The sequence below is a fragment of the Oncorhynchus keta genome, chromosome 5, assembly GCF_023373465.1.
Source record: "Oncorhynchus keta strain PuntledgeMale-10-30-2019 chromosome 5, Oket_V2, whole genome shotgun sequence".
In the NCBI taxonomy this organism is placed as follows: Eukaryota; Metazoa; Chordata; class Actinopteri; order Salmoniformes; family Salmonidae; genus Oncorhynchus; species Oncorhynchus keta.
The window spans coordinates 29,591,121-29,603,942 of NC_068425.1; the positions used below are offsets into that span (position 1 = coordinate 29,591,121).

The window sequence follows — 12,822 nt, forward strand, 5'->3', positions numbered from 1 at the left end:
GAATTTGAACTATGAATTGTGATTCTATTGGGTAGGACACAGCTGTGGGAGAGCTTTCAATGCAGGGAAGGTGTTGCTTGGTTATTATCTTATTGACTTATACCTTCACAGTGAGGGGAGTCAAGGTGGATCCACAGGTTATCAAGAGGTTAAACTGAGCAATTATGAGACAGAAAAAAACATTACCAGCAGAAGCCCTTAAGGATCGTAGACTAAATCCTGTCTCGTGTAAGAGAGCTCACCTGCAGCAAATTCTACTGCGGTAAGGAAGCCATTTCTCTACTGCAACGCACGCGCACACACAGACACCCCCGTTCCCCTCCACACAAGGCTACTCATGGCAAACCCACACACCCTGGCACTCCCACCTCTTCTACATGCCTGTGAGAACAGTGAGATATTAAAGGCAATTACAAGTGGTCCTTCTGTGGTCCTTCTGTGGCTCAGTTGGTAGAGCATGGCGCTTGTAACGCCAGGGTAGTGGGTTCGATTCCCGGGACCACCCATACGTAGAATGTATGCACACATGACTGTAAGTCGCTTTGGATAAAAGCGTCAGCTAAATGGCATATATTATTATTATTATTACAAGGGATGTATGTAAATATCCTCTAGTTGTCAGGCCAGCCAGGCCTTGGAGGACAGCCTGTGGTCTGGGCCTTGTCCAACTCAGGGAGAGGAGAGGACTAAACATGTCAGCTGACTGAAGGGCTTTTCTATAGGTGTGCCCTTAGCATTTTTCAAAGGAGAGCGAGGGTAGAGTATGGTAGTCAATCTAATGGGAGTGGTTGTGTTAGAACATGCTCACGTACACGAGTGTGTTACACTGTTATTCTCTCTCAACAAGAAGCACAACAGAATGTCTCCTCTTAAAGACCCAAATTCCAGCACTACCATTTCCCTCCCATTTCTTTACACGAGGTGTCAAAGTGACAGTGTAAAAAAACAACATTCTAACTTCACACACACAAATCACCTGCATATTCAGAGAAAATCACACCTGCAAGCAGTTTCATGCCCAGGCCCCAGAGATGATGGGCTGAAGAAAGAGAGAGAGATCAGAACAGTGATGATCGAGCAGCATGTACTGTAAACTAGGGCAGCATGATATGGGCAAATACATTTAATTGTGATTCAGATCAAAACCCTTTGGTGAACTGTTGGAATCATGGAAATAAAATGCGTTTTCCAATTATATTTTTTAAATAATAGAATCTTTGAGAATTAACAATTGCAGGAAATTTGCTAAATCTATTTCAGTTCCATGGAGAATTTAAGAATTGCAGGACCTTGGCTTGAAAATGCACATAAAATTGCTACACCACTTAGATGAGGAGCCTTTCAAATGTTCCCTAAAATTCAGCAGAGCCCAAGTCTGACTGCGACCTTTGCTGCATCCATTGCCACACCCACCACCTAAGACACTTTTTTTAGTCCATAAAAAAAATTAACTCCACAACATGAAAAGTTTTTTCCTTGAAAATTCAGTGGGAGGGAGAGAACAGTGTGTGACTGACATGAGACATACCATGAGAGGAAACACAGGAAGCAAACACCAAGCTAAGGGAGAGTCAGTCCAAACAAAGATAACTACAAAGGCGCTATGCTACCATTTTCATTGTGTTGTTCCCTCATAACACACAGCCTTACACACAGAAATGCTGAACCACAAGCGCACACCCTGACAGAATCATCGGGCTGAATCATCGAAACCACAACCACAGCGGTTGCTCGTGTGAGCAACTCTGGAACTCATCAGCAAGAATGCACCAAGATCTTCAATGTATCAACTGTCAAGGATGAATATTTGCATCAAGACTGAAAATATTTAGCTAGAAATAGAAGCCATTAAAATACAACTTTACAATTTCAACATTCTCTCCAACTGTTGTAAAATGTATTCTCAAACGTACTTCAAAAGATCTTTTTACTCAAGTGAGAGCAAAGACAATCAAGTCAGTAAGATTTCTGAATGCAACACAAACTCATTCAGGACTCCTAATGGTGCTTTACTCTTGGAAAGAGGTGTCAAACAGTGAAAAGGGGGAGGTGAATGAGAAACAACCTCCGGATTGAGGCAGCAGAAGCCTTTCATTCTCCACGGCTGTGGTAATGACTGATCTGACAGAGGCTCTGACTGTAGTCAGTGGACATAACCACATTAGGGAGACGGGATTCAATAACAAATACTATTTTTATGTCACAGAGGAATAGCTAACTAGTGTAGGAAGGAAAGATTGATGATAACCCTCACCACACATCTGGAGGCCATCTGAATATGGGAAGAGCAACAGATAGGTCCCTGAACCTTGGATAAGACACAGTATGAAACCTCTAGCCTGTTCTAGAGGAACAGATAGGTCCCTGAACCTTGGATAAGACACAGTATGAAACCTCTAGCCTGTTCTAGAGGAACAGATAGGTCCCTGAGCCTTGGATAAGACACAGTATGAAACCTCTAGCCTGTTCTAGAGGAACAGATAGGTCCCTGAACCTTGGATAAGACACAGTATGAAACCTCTAGCCTGTTCCAGATCTAGCCTGTTCTGTTCTAGAGGAACAGATAGGTCCCTGAACCTTGGATAAGACACAGTATGAAACCTCTAGCCTGTTCTAGGATAAGAACAGATAGGTCCCTGAACCTTGGATAAGACACAGTATGAAACCTCTAGCCTGTTCCTGTTCTAGAGGAACAGATAGGTCCCTGAACCTTGGATAAGACACAGTATGAAACCTCTAGCCTGTTCTAGAGGAACAGATAGGTCCCTGAGCCTTGGATAAGACACAGTATGAAACCTCTAGCCTGTTCTAGAGGAACAGATAGGTCCCTGAACCTTGGATAAGACACAGTATGAAACCTCTAGCCTGTTCTAGAGGAACAGATAGGTCCCTGAACCTTGGATTAGACACAGTATGAAACCTCTAGCCTGTTCTAGAGGAACAGATAGGTCCCTGAACCTTGGATAAGACACAGTATGAAACCTCTAGACTGTTCAAGAGGAACAGATAGGTCCCTGAACCTTGGATAAGACACAGTATGAAACCTCTAGCCTGTTCTAGAGGAACAGATAGGTCCCTGAGCCTTGGATAAGACACAGTATGAAACCTCTAGCCTGTTCCAGATAGGTCCCTGAACCTTGGATAAGACACAGTATGAAACCTCTAGCCTGTTCTAGAGGAACAGATAGGTCCCTGAACCTTGGATAAGACACAGTATGAAACCTCTAGCCTGTTCTAGAGGAACAGATAGGTCCCTGAACCTTGGATAAGACACAGTATGAAACCTCTAGCCTGTTCTAGAGGAACAGATAGGTCCCTGAACCTTGGATAAGACACAGTATGAAACCTCTAGCCTGTTCTAGAGGAACAGATAGGTCCCTGAACCTTGGATAAGACACAGTATGAAACCTCTAGCCTGTTCTAGAGGAACAGATAGGTCCCTGAACCTTGGATAAGACACAGTATGAAACCTCTAGCCTGTTCTAGAGGAACAGATAGGTCCCTGAACCTTGGATAAGACACAGTATGAAACCTCTAGCCTGTTCTAGTGGAACAGATAGGTCCCTGAACCTTGGATTAGACACAGTATGAAACCTCTAGCCTGTTCTAGAGGAACAGATAGGTCCCTGAACCTTGGATTAGACACAGTATGAAACCTCTAGCCTGTTCTAGAGGAACAGATAGGTACTATACCATTTCAATTCAAGTAAATACTCCTGCAATTGTTCCATACACACACTCTGAATTGTCTAGAATGGACATGAAATGAACCTGATGAAATGGTCAGTAGCTCAGCCAGCATTCTCACCTGAGGGAGTAGGTATATCCTGTGTTCTCTGGAGCACACTGTGGAGGAGTGTATGTGTGTAGGCGAGAGAAATCCATGGTCATTCTCCGATCAGACTGCAAGAGTCAGGGTGGAAGGGAGAGGGCTCTTTAGGCCATAGCACAATAGATGAGGGATTATCATTCTAACACACCAGCAAAGCCATGCATTACACACACACACACACACACACTTGTTCAGCTTGTCTCTCGGGACTAGTACTGTTTAGATCCAGTAAAAGGTTGATGTACTTTCCCACAGAGCAATAGCATAGTCCTACAAACACTCACTAGTTAGCATACAAACAAACTGTTCCACACACATACTACACCTCTCTGGTGAATATTAGTCAATCTCTCTCTGTGCCTCCACAGCCCAATCCCACATTAGACCCAATCTACTTGGCTTCACTCCAAGAAAGCCTAGGCAGCAGTAGCGACTCTGGAGAGTCCCAGAGCCCAGGCAGGCAGGCAGACAGCAGAGTAATGAGAACAGTTACACATTAGAATTTCCCCTAGCCCACAACACTACAGCCCTGCTCTGTTCTGTAGAATAGACTTGGCCAACCTCCTTCCCTTGCATTATGGCTGCGGCCTGTTGACGACAAGCGCTTCGGAAGGCAGGCAGCAGGGTTGGGTAATGAATGGAACTCTTCTTCTCTTTCTGTAGTTCAGCAGCTGTGGGCTGACGGGGACCAGTGGAGACAGGACAGGGGACAATGGGAGTCCCTCTCAGGCAAGGCACCCAGCCAAAATACCAGACTGACTCTCTCTCAGGCACAGCAACCAGCCCAATACCAGAAAACAGGCTCTCTCCCTTCAGAGAGTAGCACATACAGAGGTGGAGCTATAGGCCCAACCCTGATAATGGACGGGACACACCTAACCAGGTAGATGCCTGGGGCCTGTTTAGGAGGGTGCGGTGCAAATAACATTATACAGAATGTTTGTGTAGGAGAGGAGTAGACATAATTGTGGGAATTTTGCCAGTTCTATACATTAGCCTACATTTCTGTCTACAACATTGTGAGCCCTGCACACTCCCAGAAGCAACACCAGGAAGATGACAAGCGTGGGACACAGTAATCTATAAGCTACTCAATTGAACATGACCCCGTGAAGGGTCAGGAGAGAGCTAACATGAAACCTGTTTAAACCCTCAGTCAAATATATAGTAACCTAACAGGTACTATATAGGGAACATGACAGGGATGAATTTGGACGTGGTGATTCGTTTAGTCTATTCAAAACAGAGGGAAATCAATAAATGGAGCTGAAACACTAATGTATTGATTTTAACTATGGATCTACAACATCTAGCCTTGAAGTAAACTCAAACAGCAATGGAACGGTTGCCTCTCAAATATGCACAGAATTCAATGGTTACATAATTCAGCGGGTTTGGTTTGAATGACTCCACTTCCGCTGATAACTTACAGTAGGATGGCCCTGCAAGTTACTACCCACGTCATATCTTCCTACAACAAACCCTGAGCTGTGCTGATACTACAGTAGCTAAGGAAGCACCCCTGCCACCTATAATATACTATTATAGAGGTTGTACTAAATAAGAGCGAGCACTATAGAGGGAACAGATGGCATTTCCCCAAATCTGCCAAATCAGAGGGACTACTGCCTGGTAATCTTAACCACAGGTCAAATCTATTTGTAAATCCAAAGGCCCAAAACAGGGATTAATAATCATGAAAACCCATGTGGCGTCTTTAATTCTGCCTGGATTAGTCGGTTGGATTGGTGGCCTGTTTTTGTCAATCCTTCAGGATGCAGAAGTTACTGGACATTCCAAGTTCAGGAAAATAACAATATAAACTCTCCTGTGTGTTCAAAACTGAATTATTTTGAAATTGTAGAGCTGAGATGGGAACCAACTTTAGAAACATGTTTCAACTGCCATCCAATGTATCACAACCACCATAAAAGAGCAATTGGTCATCCTCCATTTTTTACATGTCATCTTCCCAGGGGTCATGGCTAGAAAGGATTCCGCTTTGTCAAATTCACATAAAAGTTGATTATTATTTTCATTTTAGCTAACCCTGAGTCTTTATAACCTTAACCTAATTATCCTAACCTGCTAGATTAACTATCCTAATCTGCTGCGTAAATTCTCCTAACCTGCTACGAAATGTAAAATCTGAAAAAAAACCTGTATCCTTTCTCATCAAAACTCTTCTCAGGCTTAGCTTGTAAAATCTTGCAAACGGCACGACCTATGAACTTATACTCGAGAGACAGGCTGAACACAAACAGCACAGGCACACTCACTAGCCCACCCACCCGCGCCCACCCGCACCCACACACACACACACACACACACACAGAGCAGGGTTTCCCAAACTTAAATAACCAACTCATCACCAAGCTTTGATTATTAGAATCAGCAGTGTAGTGCTTGGGCAAAAAACAAAAACGTGCACGGAGGGGCCAGGACCAAGTTTGGGAACCCCTGCTATAGAGAACCACAGTATGAGTCATAATACCCATAAAACCGAGCGGTCAAACAGGGAAATGGTACCAATAGTTTAGATTTTAAAAAGCCACCTTGTCCGGGAGAGATTTACATGGTTATCAAAACGTCATGCCAGGGTAAGCCCACATGAAACACAAGCTGTGTTTGAATACTCATACTAACCTCACTATTTGTGAAGCAAAATTGAGTATATTGTATGCTTATTGGTCATAGTATGGATATAGTTAACATGCCAAAAGTTCCCCTAAAATAATTCACCAAAATACAAAGTATACACGCAGTGGACACTGTTTCCGTGTTTTTACGGCCCATAATGCCATTCTTCAGGTAATGGCTGTGGCTTGATAATTTTTAAGATTGGAAGAAAATGGTGGAAAACATGCAGCCAAGTCCGATGAGAGCGGATACAAATTCATTGCTTGAACTAATTATGACAGATGTTAAGAAAATGTTAAGCAATGTAATAAGGTAATAACTTTTCACAAGTTACATTATGTTGGCTGACAATTTGTTAACTACACTATCCTTACGAACCACATAGCATTACAGCAGTATGTACTTTACCGGTATGTTAGCTAGTTACCGGATGTTAGTTGGCTACTAATACATCAAACTTTCCAGGCAGTATATTAACTAACTACCCAACGTTGACTTGATTATTCACATTATTGTTAGCTAAGTGGTATATTTGCTGTGCGTTTCTATGGATATTTTTAATTTAGCCTATCTACTCCGATTTCAGAGCACTCTCCTGTTGAATATTGCCGGTGTCCGTAAACATTGGAAGAAAAAAAAAGAGTAATTAAATTGTTGCCAGAAGCTCAGTTAGTCACCAATGCTCTGGATAACATGAAAACAGCCAAACCAGCTCTGCTAGGGCGAGTAAAATGGTCAGCGAGGTGTTCTATCATTTGAGTCTGGAAGTAGCTAGCCAACGTTAGTCAGTTAGCTTGCCGTTGAACGCTCGGATCAACCCTTCTCCTCCGCCATAGCATCCTGTGTGACATCTGAATGCTCCGAGAGTGAAACACTCTGAATTTACAAACTGACAATGCTCTGGATTTACGAACACTCATATCACACTCTGGCACTCCAGACACACCCGAAATCGTAAAATGTTTAGCTAGTCATTGGTTATGCTAACAAGCTAGCAAGAGGTTGCATCGCAACATCAAGTTCAGGAGCACTCAACTGAAACAATAGTTTGTTTACAGTATACTAAAATTAACTCCTAGTACGTAGTATATACTCATTAAGTATACAGTATGGGTATTCGAACACAGCTACAGCCCTTAAGTGATTCTAAAATCCCCAATGGAAAAATGAACGGTGGAAAAACGATTGGCACCATTTCCCTGTTTGACCACTAGGTTTTATCGGTATTATGACACCTTCACTGTGGAGCTCTATAGAAACATTTGTAAAATTGCCACTTTCACAACATGCTGTAAAACGATCTTCTTTTCAACAAAACAGTAGGTGACGAGCTAGGTAAAAAAAAAACGATATCGAATTGTTGATTCTGCACGTCGGGTTTTGGATATGTCAATGTGTACTTCCATTTCAATGTGTGCAATTGGAGCAGCAAATGCTCAAATTACAAATATGAATGCATGTCCAAGTGACTCAAACTCCGTGAGTCTCGTATTGCCTAATGCTAATTTTAGAAGGCAATATTTAAACAACGCAGACACCCGTCCATGCACTGACATTAACATTGCGCTTATAACATACATATCAAACGTGGGCTCTCATTGCGCGGATACTGAGGGTAATATAAAGCAAACGTTTGAGCCTAAGGTCGCAGTTAACATGTGAAATAATGAAACAGGCCCGAGGTTCTGTTCGCTGTCAAAACAGAATTCCGGAGAAAGGAGCCAGAGCACTACAAACTGGGAAATAAATGCGCGTTAATTTATATTAAATGACATTTTATGACTACTAAAAAAAAACGGAAGGTAAAACATAATTCCAATAATATCGCGTGTAACTTCTACTTGCCCGTCAGATAAGAGCCCATCTGTTATTCTTATGAGCGTAATCCAGTTGAAAAAGATCCACACATTTCTGTCTTGCAAGATGCGTTAAACTTCAAACCGCATGTCGAGGCGTCTATTCCAGGTATGGTGCGTTCGATGATCCTAACCCAGATACCAAAATAATATTTATCCGTGAACATACACAAAAGTTTGCAAGTTGACAGTGTGTATTTGTACGTAATTATCAGGCACTACAAGCAGAATTCCAAAATGGCTTCCCAGACGTAACAAAGCAAGAAGGATCGCAGCAGAGATGTTCCTCCCACTCCCAGACCCGCTATTGTCAGTTTATGGCGCACACTGAATCTATTGGAGTAAAATGAAATTGCTGCATCCCACCACTACTGTAACTTCTCCCATCGGATGAGAGTTGAACTGGGAGTAGTGATCCAAGTATAATAGATATACTGATAAACTATAGCGTAACACTGAATATGATTTTGTATCAAATCAATCAAAATCACTGAGAACAAATACTGGAGGTACAGAATACAAAAAATAAAAAACACTATGTTTTTGTCACAGGACTAAAGAGCTCAATACCTATATGTCTAGGGCTCTTATACAAAACTATAAATAATCTATAACTGGACAGTATAATGCAATCTGGGAAACTACTACTACTGCACATTCAATGTATCATTTACACAACACAATCTACTCATTCAGATACATATTCATGATCCATCAACAGCTGTTTCCCCATCACCTCTCCAGGACAGAACTCCTACAGCTGAGGGATCACTATTCATGTAAATGATGACCACAGGACAGAGTGGTATTTTCTCTCTGGTCAAAAACAATGTTGGGCTAAACTCAAATCTTAACCAATGCAAGTGAATACATACATACATACATACATACATACATACATACATACATACAACAAAATCAGTTACAGTACTGCTTTTAAATTTAGATCATATTTCAAATAAGGGCTTTTCACTGGTGGCCTGTTTACAGAGCAGATTACAACCCAAATATCAAATCAGGATCAGCTGAGAAGTTGAGCCTCATCAATAATTAATTTTCCCCCCCATGGAACCTTTTGGATCAAGATTTAGAAAATAGTCTCATGAGACCAATAAAACAGGATATATGCAACAGGGCAGTGGCACATTGCATGCAGCCAAGTCTGCATCTCCATGCCAAAAAAGTGGTCCAGCATCATTCTCCTCCCACTTCATAGGACTACTGCACCACCTACTGTCTGAGAGTGTATTACATGGTGATGCACCCTCTCACCCGAGCCATTTGAACCAATCACAGGGCTTTGGAAGATTGACAGGGGGAGCAAAGGGTGTCCTCTCTGGTGTCTCGTTGGACATAGAGGCAGTGGGGTTTAGGGATAACATGACAGGAGTGGTTGACGCACGTCACTTGAATCGAATGATGGATGGAAAGAAGGAGCAAAGCCTATCATCTTTACTGTCTTCTGATGAAGTGGTTCTCCCAACTTATGTAAAACTTGGGTATGTGAGATATGCGGTGAGACCGCATGTACAGAAGCCGCTGCAGTGTTACAATTGTAAAAAGTTGACATGTGGCAAGTGTTTGTCGAAGGAATAAATATGTGGAAGAGTCAGATGAAGCATGTTGCTGTAATTGTGATGGGAATCACATTCCCGAGTTCCCAGAGTGCCCTGCAAGGATGAAGGAGGTCGCAGTAGCAGGATCAGGGCTATCCAGCAGATTTCCTATGTGGAGGCAGTGAAAATAGCTGAAGGAGGGAAGAGATATGAGATGGTTGTGGATGTCCCACAGACTGCAGTGAATGCCATGCAGGAGAAGGATCCTGACACACTAATAGTGAAGAAGATGGACTTTGATGCGTATATAGCACAAGTGACATTGCACTACTCAAACTAATTTTTAAAAAATCAACAAAGAAATCTAAGAAGTTAGACATCATTGTGAAGGGGGCAAATATATTTCTGGATCTCCAGGACTTTACAGCAGAAATGTTACAAAGAATACTGAATTAAGAGGTTCCTGAGCTGGGCTCTGAATAGACATTTAAATCCGACTGAAAGAGTAGTTTTTGTTCAAAATTATGGGTTAGTTATTAATAAGAGAACATCGTGGTATAGCCTGGTAGTGACCGGCCTCACACTCCAGTACAGTAGCTGACAGTATATGCATCTGTTAGTTGGTTGCGATCCGCCAAAAAAACACAAAGAAGAAAACAGGTGACGCAGTAGGCAGGGTTACCGCGAGATTTTGGATTCAAAGTAAATCTAGTTCAACTGGAGATGAGAAAAACATATTGTAGTTCGCTACCCTGTCAACATAAACGTCAATGATGCACACACCGTTCCAGTTTAGATAATTGGTGCACTGGTCAATAATTACGAAATCAGGAGAAAGAAATCAAGTGCATGCAACCATGGTGGTGGTTGGTCGTGTAGCCTTGATGTGCTAGCTAGCTTACGTCATACCTTCTCGTATTCTAACATTACTTTTGTGTTTTCTAAGTACATCACTAGTTGCACGTATAATCCAACACTTATGCATACATTTCGCGCGTCCCATATAACAAGTTACTGGTAGTAGACACCACTAGTCTGAATGTGGGACTATTTCTAAAACAGTTCACGTTTACTGTAACTTACACTCGGCGCTGGTTGTCAAATCCACAGGTTGTTGTGAAGATGAACGACGGTCTGTCTGGCTGTTCAGTTATCCACCAAAATCAGTTCAAGGAAGTAAAACGTTGCTACCAAGTCAGTGCATGGCAAGCCTGCCTAAAAAGTAGCTAACGTTCGGTTTGCCCTTTCCCCGACTGGCACAGTAATATTTTCCGCTGCTCAAACTGACATCACATGGAGGAGAGCAATAATTAACCGCGTTTCAAATCACAATCCTTTTTAGGTAAAAATGCCCATATATAGTAGCTGTAAGAAGCAGCGTGCAGTCAGAGCTGTAGCGCTGCCTGCAGGACGGTTTAAGCATATCTTTTTCGTCTCTTTCAACACAGTTTTTGTTGTTGTTGTTGTAAATAACAATACGTTTTTTTATACATAGATTGTTATCTATACACTAATTAACTACCTGTAACTTATAACCCAATTACATATCCGTTATACACTGTTTATAAAGAGTACCTTAATATAAAATCGTACTCATTTTAAACTGGCCAATATAGGCATACTGTGATATCATTTAGACCAGTAGTAGAGAGTGTACTGTATCCTATCCTATGACAGCAAAAACAAATAAAACGATCAGCACATCATCCCTTGAAGAGGTAGGCTAGATAACCAGTTCTACAGAGTAAATAATGGTGTTTTGTGAATCCATTTGTGTTATATGACAATGGAAAGACTTGTGGAGGAAACTTTCTAGCCTACTATGAGATAAAATATGTAGGGCAGGCCACATGTCATATGAGGAATGTTGGTGATGCTGATCCTATTGTTTCTTGTTACCGACCTGAGGTCACATGACTAGAACGTTGCATAGGTTGTGTGAGTACAACTACCACACTCTTGTATAAAATAGGATCACTTTTGACAGGATTATAGACAATTTGCTACACAGTATGAGGAACTTGTTGCACTTTGTGTTTGTTTGAGTTGCTTGCTGTACAGCCTGACGATGTGGATCACTGTAAGTAGTTTACACACCTTTGTTATAAATGTGTCTTCTGACAAGTCCATTTGCTGAATTTTTTTATTTTTTATGATTACCTACTAACATCTAGTACTGGACTGTATATGGCTCTTATGTATCTGTGCTCTCTTTCTGCAGATACCTATTGTGAGAGTTGCTTGACTACAGCCCAAGGTAGGATTGATATGCCTGTTTTCATTCACATGAAGTGTGTTCAAGAGGGCTAGTAGACAGTCATGGAAAGCATTGCTGTTGCTCTCTTGCTACATTGAAGAGCATCAGACCAGGCATTGTTGCTACACTCTTGCTACATTTAACCACAGTGTGACAACAGAAAGCATTTGCTTGATCCTCAGATATAGAAATAGAGTTATTAGAATCATTGATACGTGCTCTTTTTTTTCTTCTTCCAGAAATTGAGAGCAGAAGAAAGACACAGCAGAGTCCAGACGGGATGTTATTGAGAAGCTAGTCAGTGGTGCTGTGTACCAAGATTTAGATGCTAAAATCCCAACTGAACACATTTTAATGTAACTATGTTCAACTGTACCAACTCTGTTTATTAAATCTCCAAAATTCTCTTAGAATAAAGATATTTCTCAATATCATGTTGTTTTATGTTATTGTCATTTCTGCCATACTGAACTGACAATGCAATCATTTGTAGGTTCACCCACGAATGCAATATATTGATAAAGGATGTGACAACTATTATCTTAATGGAATCCAGTGTTCAGCCATCTGCCCTTTTCCAGAAACATCCTCTCATACAAAATCCATATCTGAATAAGCTAAGAAATAACACAGTTGGATTGAAATATATGAATTTGAATTGGATTTTATTGATTATGCATT

At 41.5% G+C, this 12,822-nt stretch overlaps 3 long non-coding RNA genes across 5 annotated transcripts; 2 read left to right on the top strand and 1 right to left on the bottom strand.

The window, feature by feature from the left end:
- Positions 1 to 2,266: 2,266 nt before the first annotated feature.
- Positions 2,267 to 2,901, bottom strand: LOC127930117 (uncharacterized). The gene is made up of 3 exons (XR_008136821.1): positions 2,797 to 2,901; positions 2,457 to 2,518; positions 2,267 to 2,394 (listed from the first exon to the last, which is right to left on the bottom strand). It is a non-coding gene; the product is annotated as an uncharacterized LOC127930117 (long non-coding RNA).
- On the top strand, positions 2,282 to 3,276 carry LOC127930116 (uncharacterized). 3 transcript variants are annotated; one of them, XR_008136818.1, is made up of 4 exons: positions 2,282 to 2,422; positions 2,701 to 2,762; positions 3,011 to 3,072; positions 3,127 to 3,276. It is a non-coding gene; the product is annotated as an uncharacterized LOC127930116 (long non-coding RNA). The 3 variants fall into 3 exon arrangements; XR_008136819.1 differs by lacking the exon at positions 3,011 to 3,072; XR_008136820.1 differs by lacking the exon at positions 2,701 to 2,762.
- Positions 3,277 to 6,451: 3,175 nt separating this feature from the next.
- LOC118371194 (uncharacterized) lies at positions 6,452 to 12,575 on the top strand. The gene is made up of 3 exons (XR_004822946.2): positions 6,452 to 6,784; positions 12,106 to 12,141; positions 12,381 to 12,575. It is a non-coding gene; the product is annotated as an uncharacterized LOC118371194 (long non-coding RNA).
- The last annotated feature ends 247 nt before the right edge of the window (positions 12,576 to 12,822 follow it).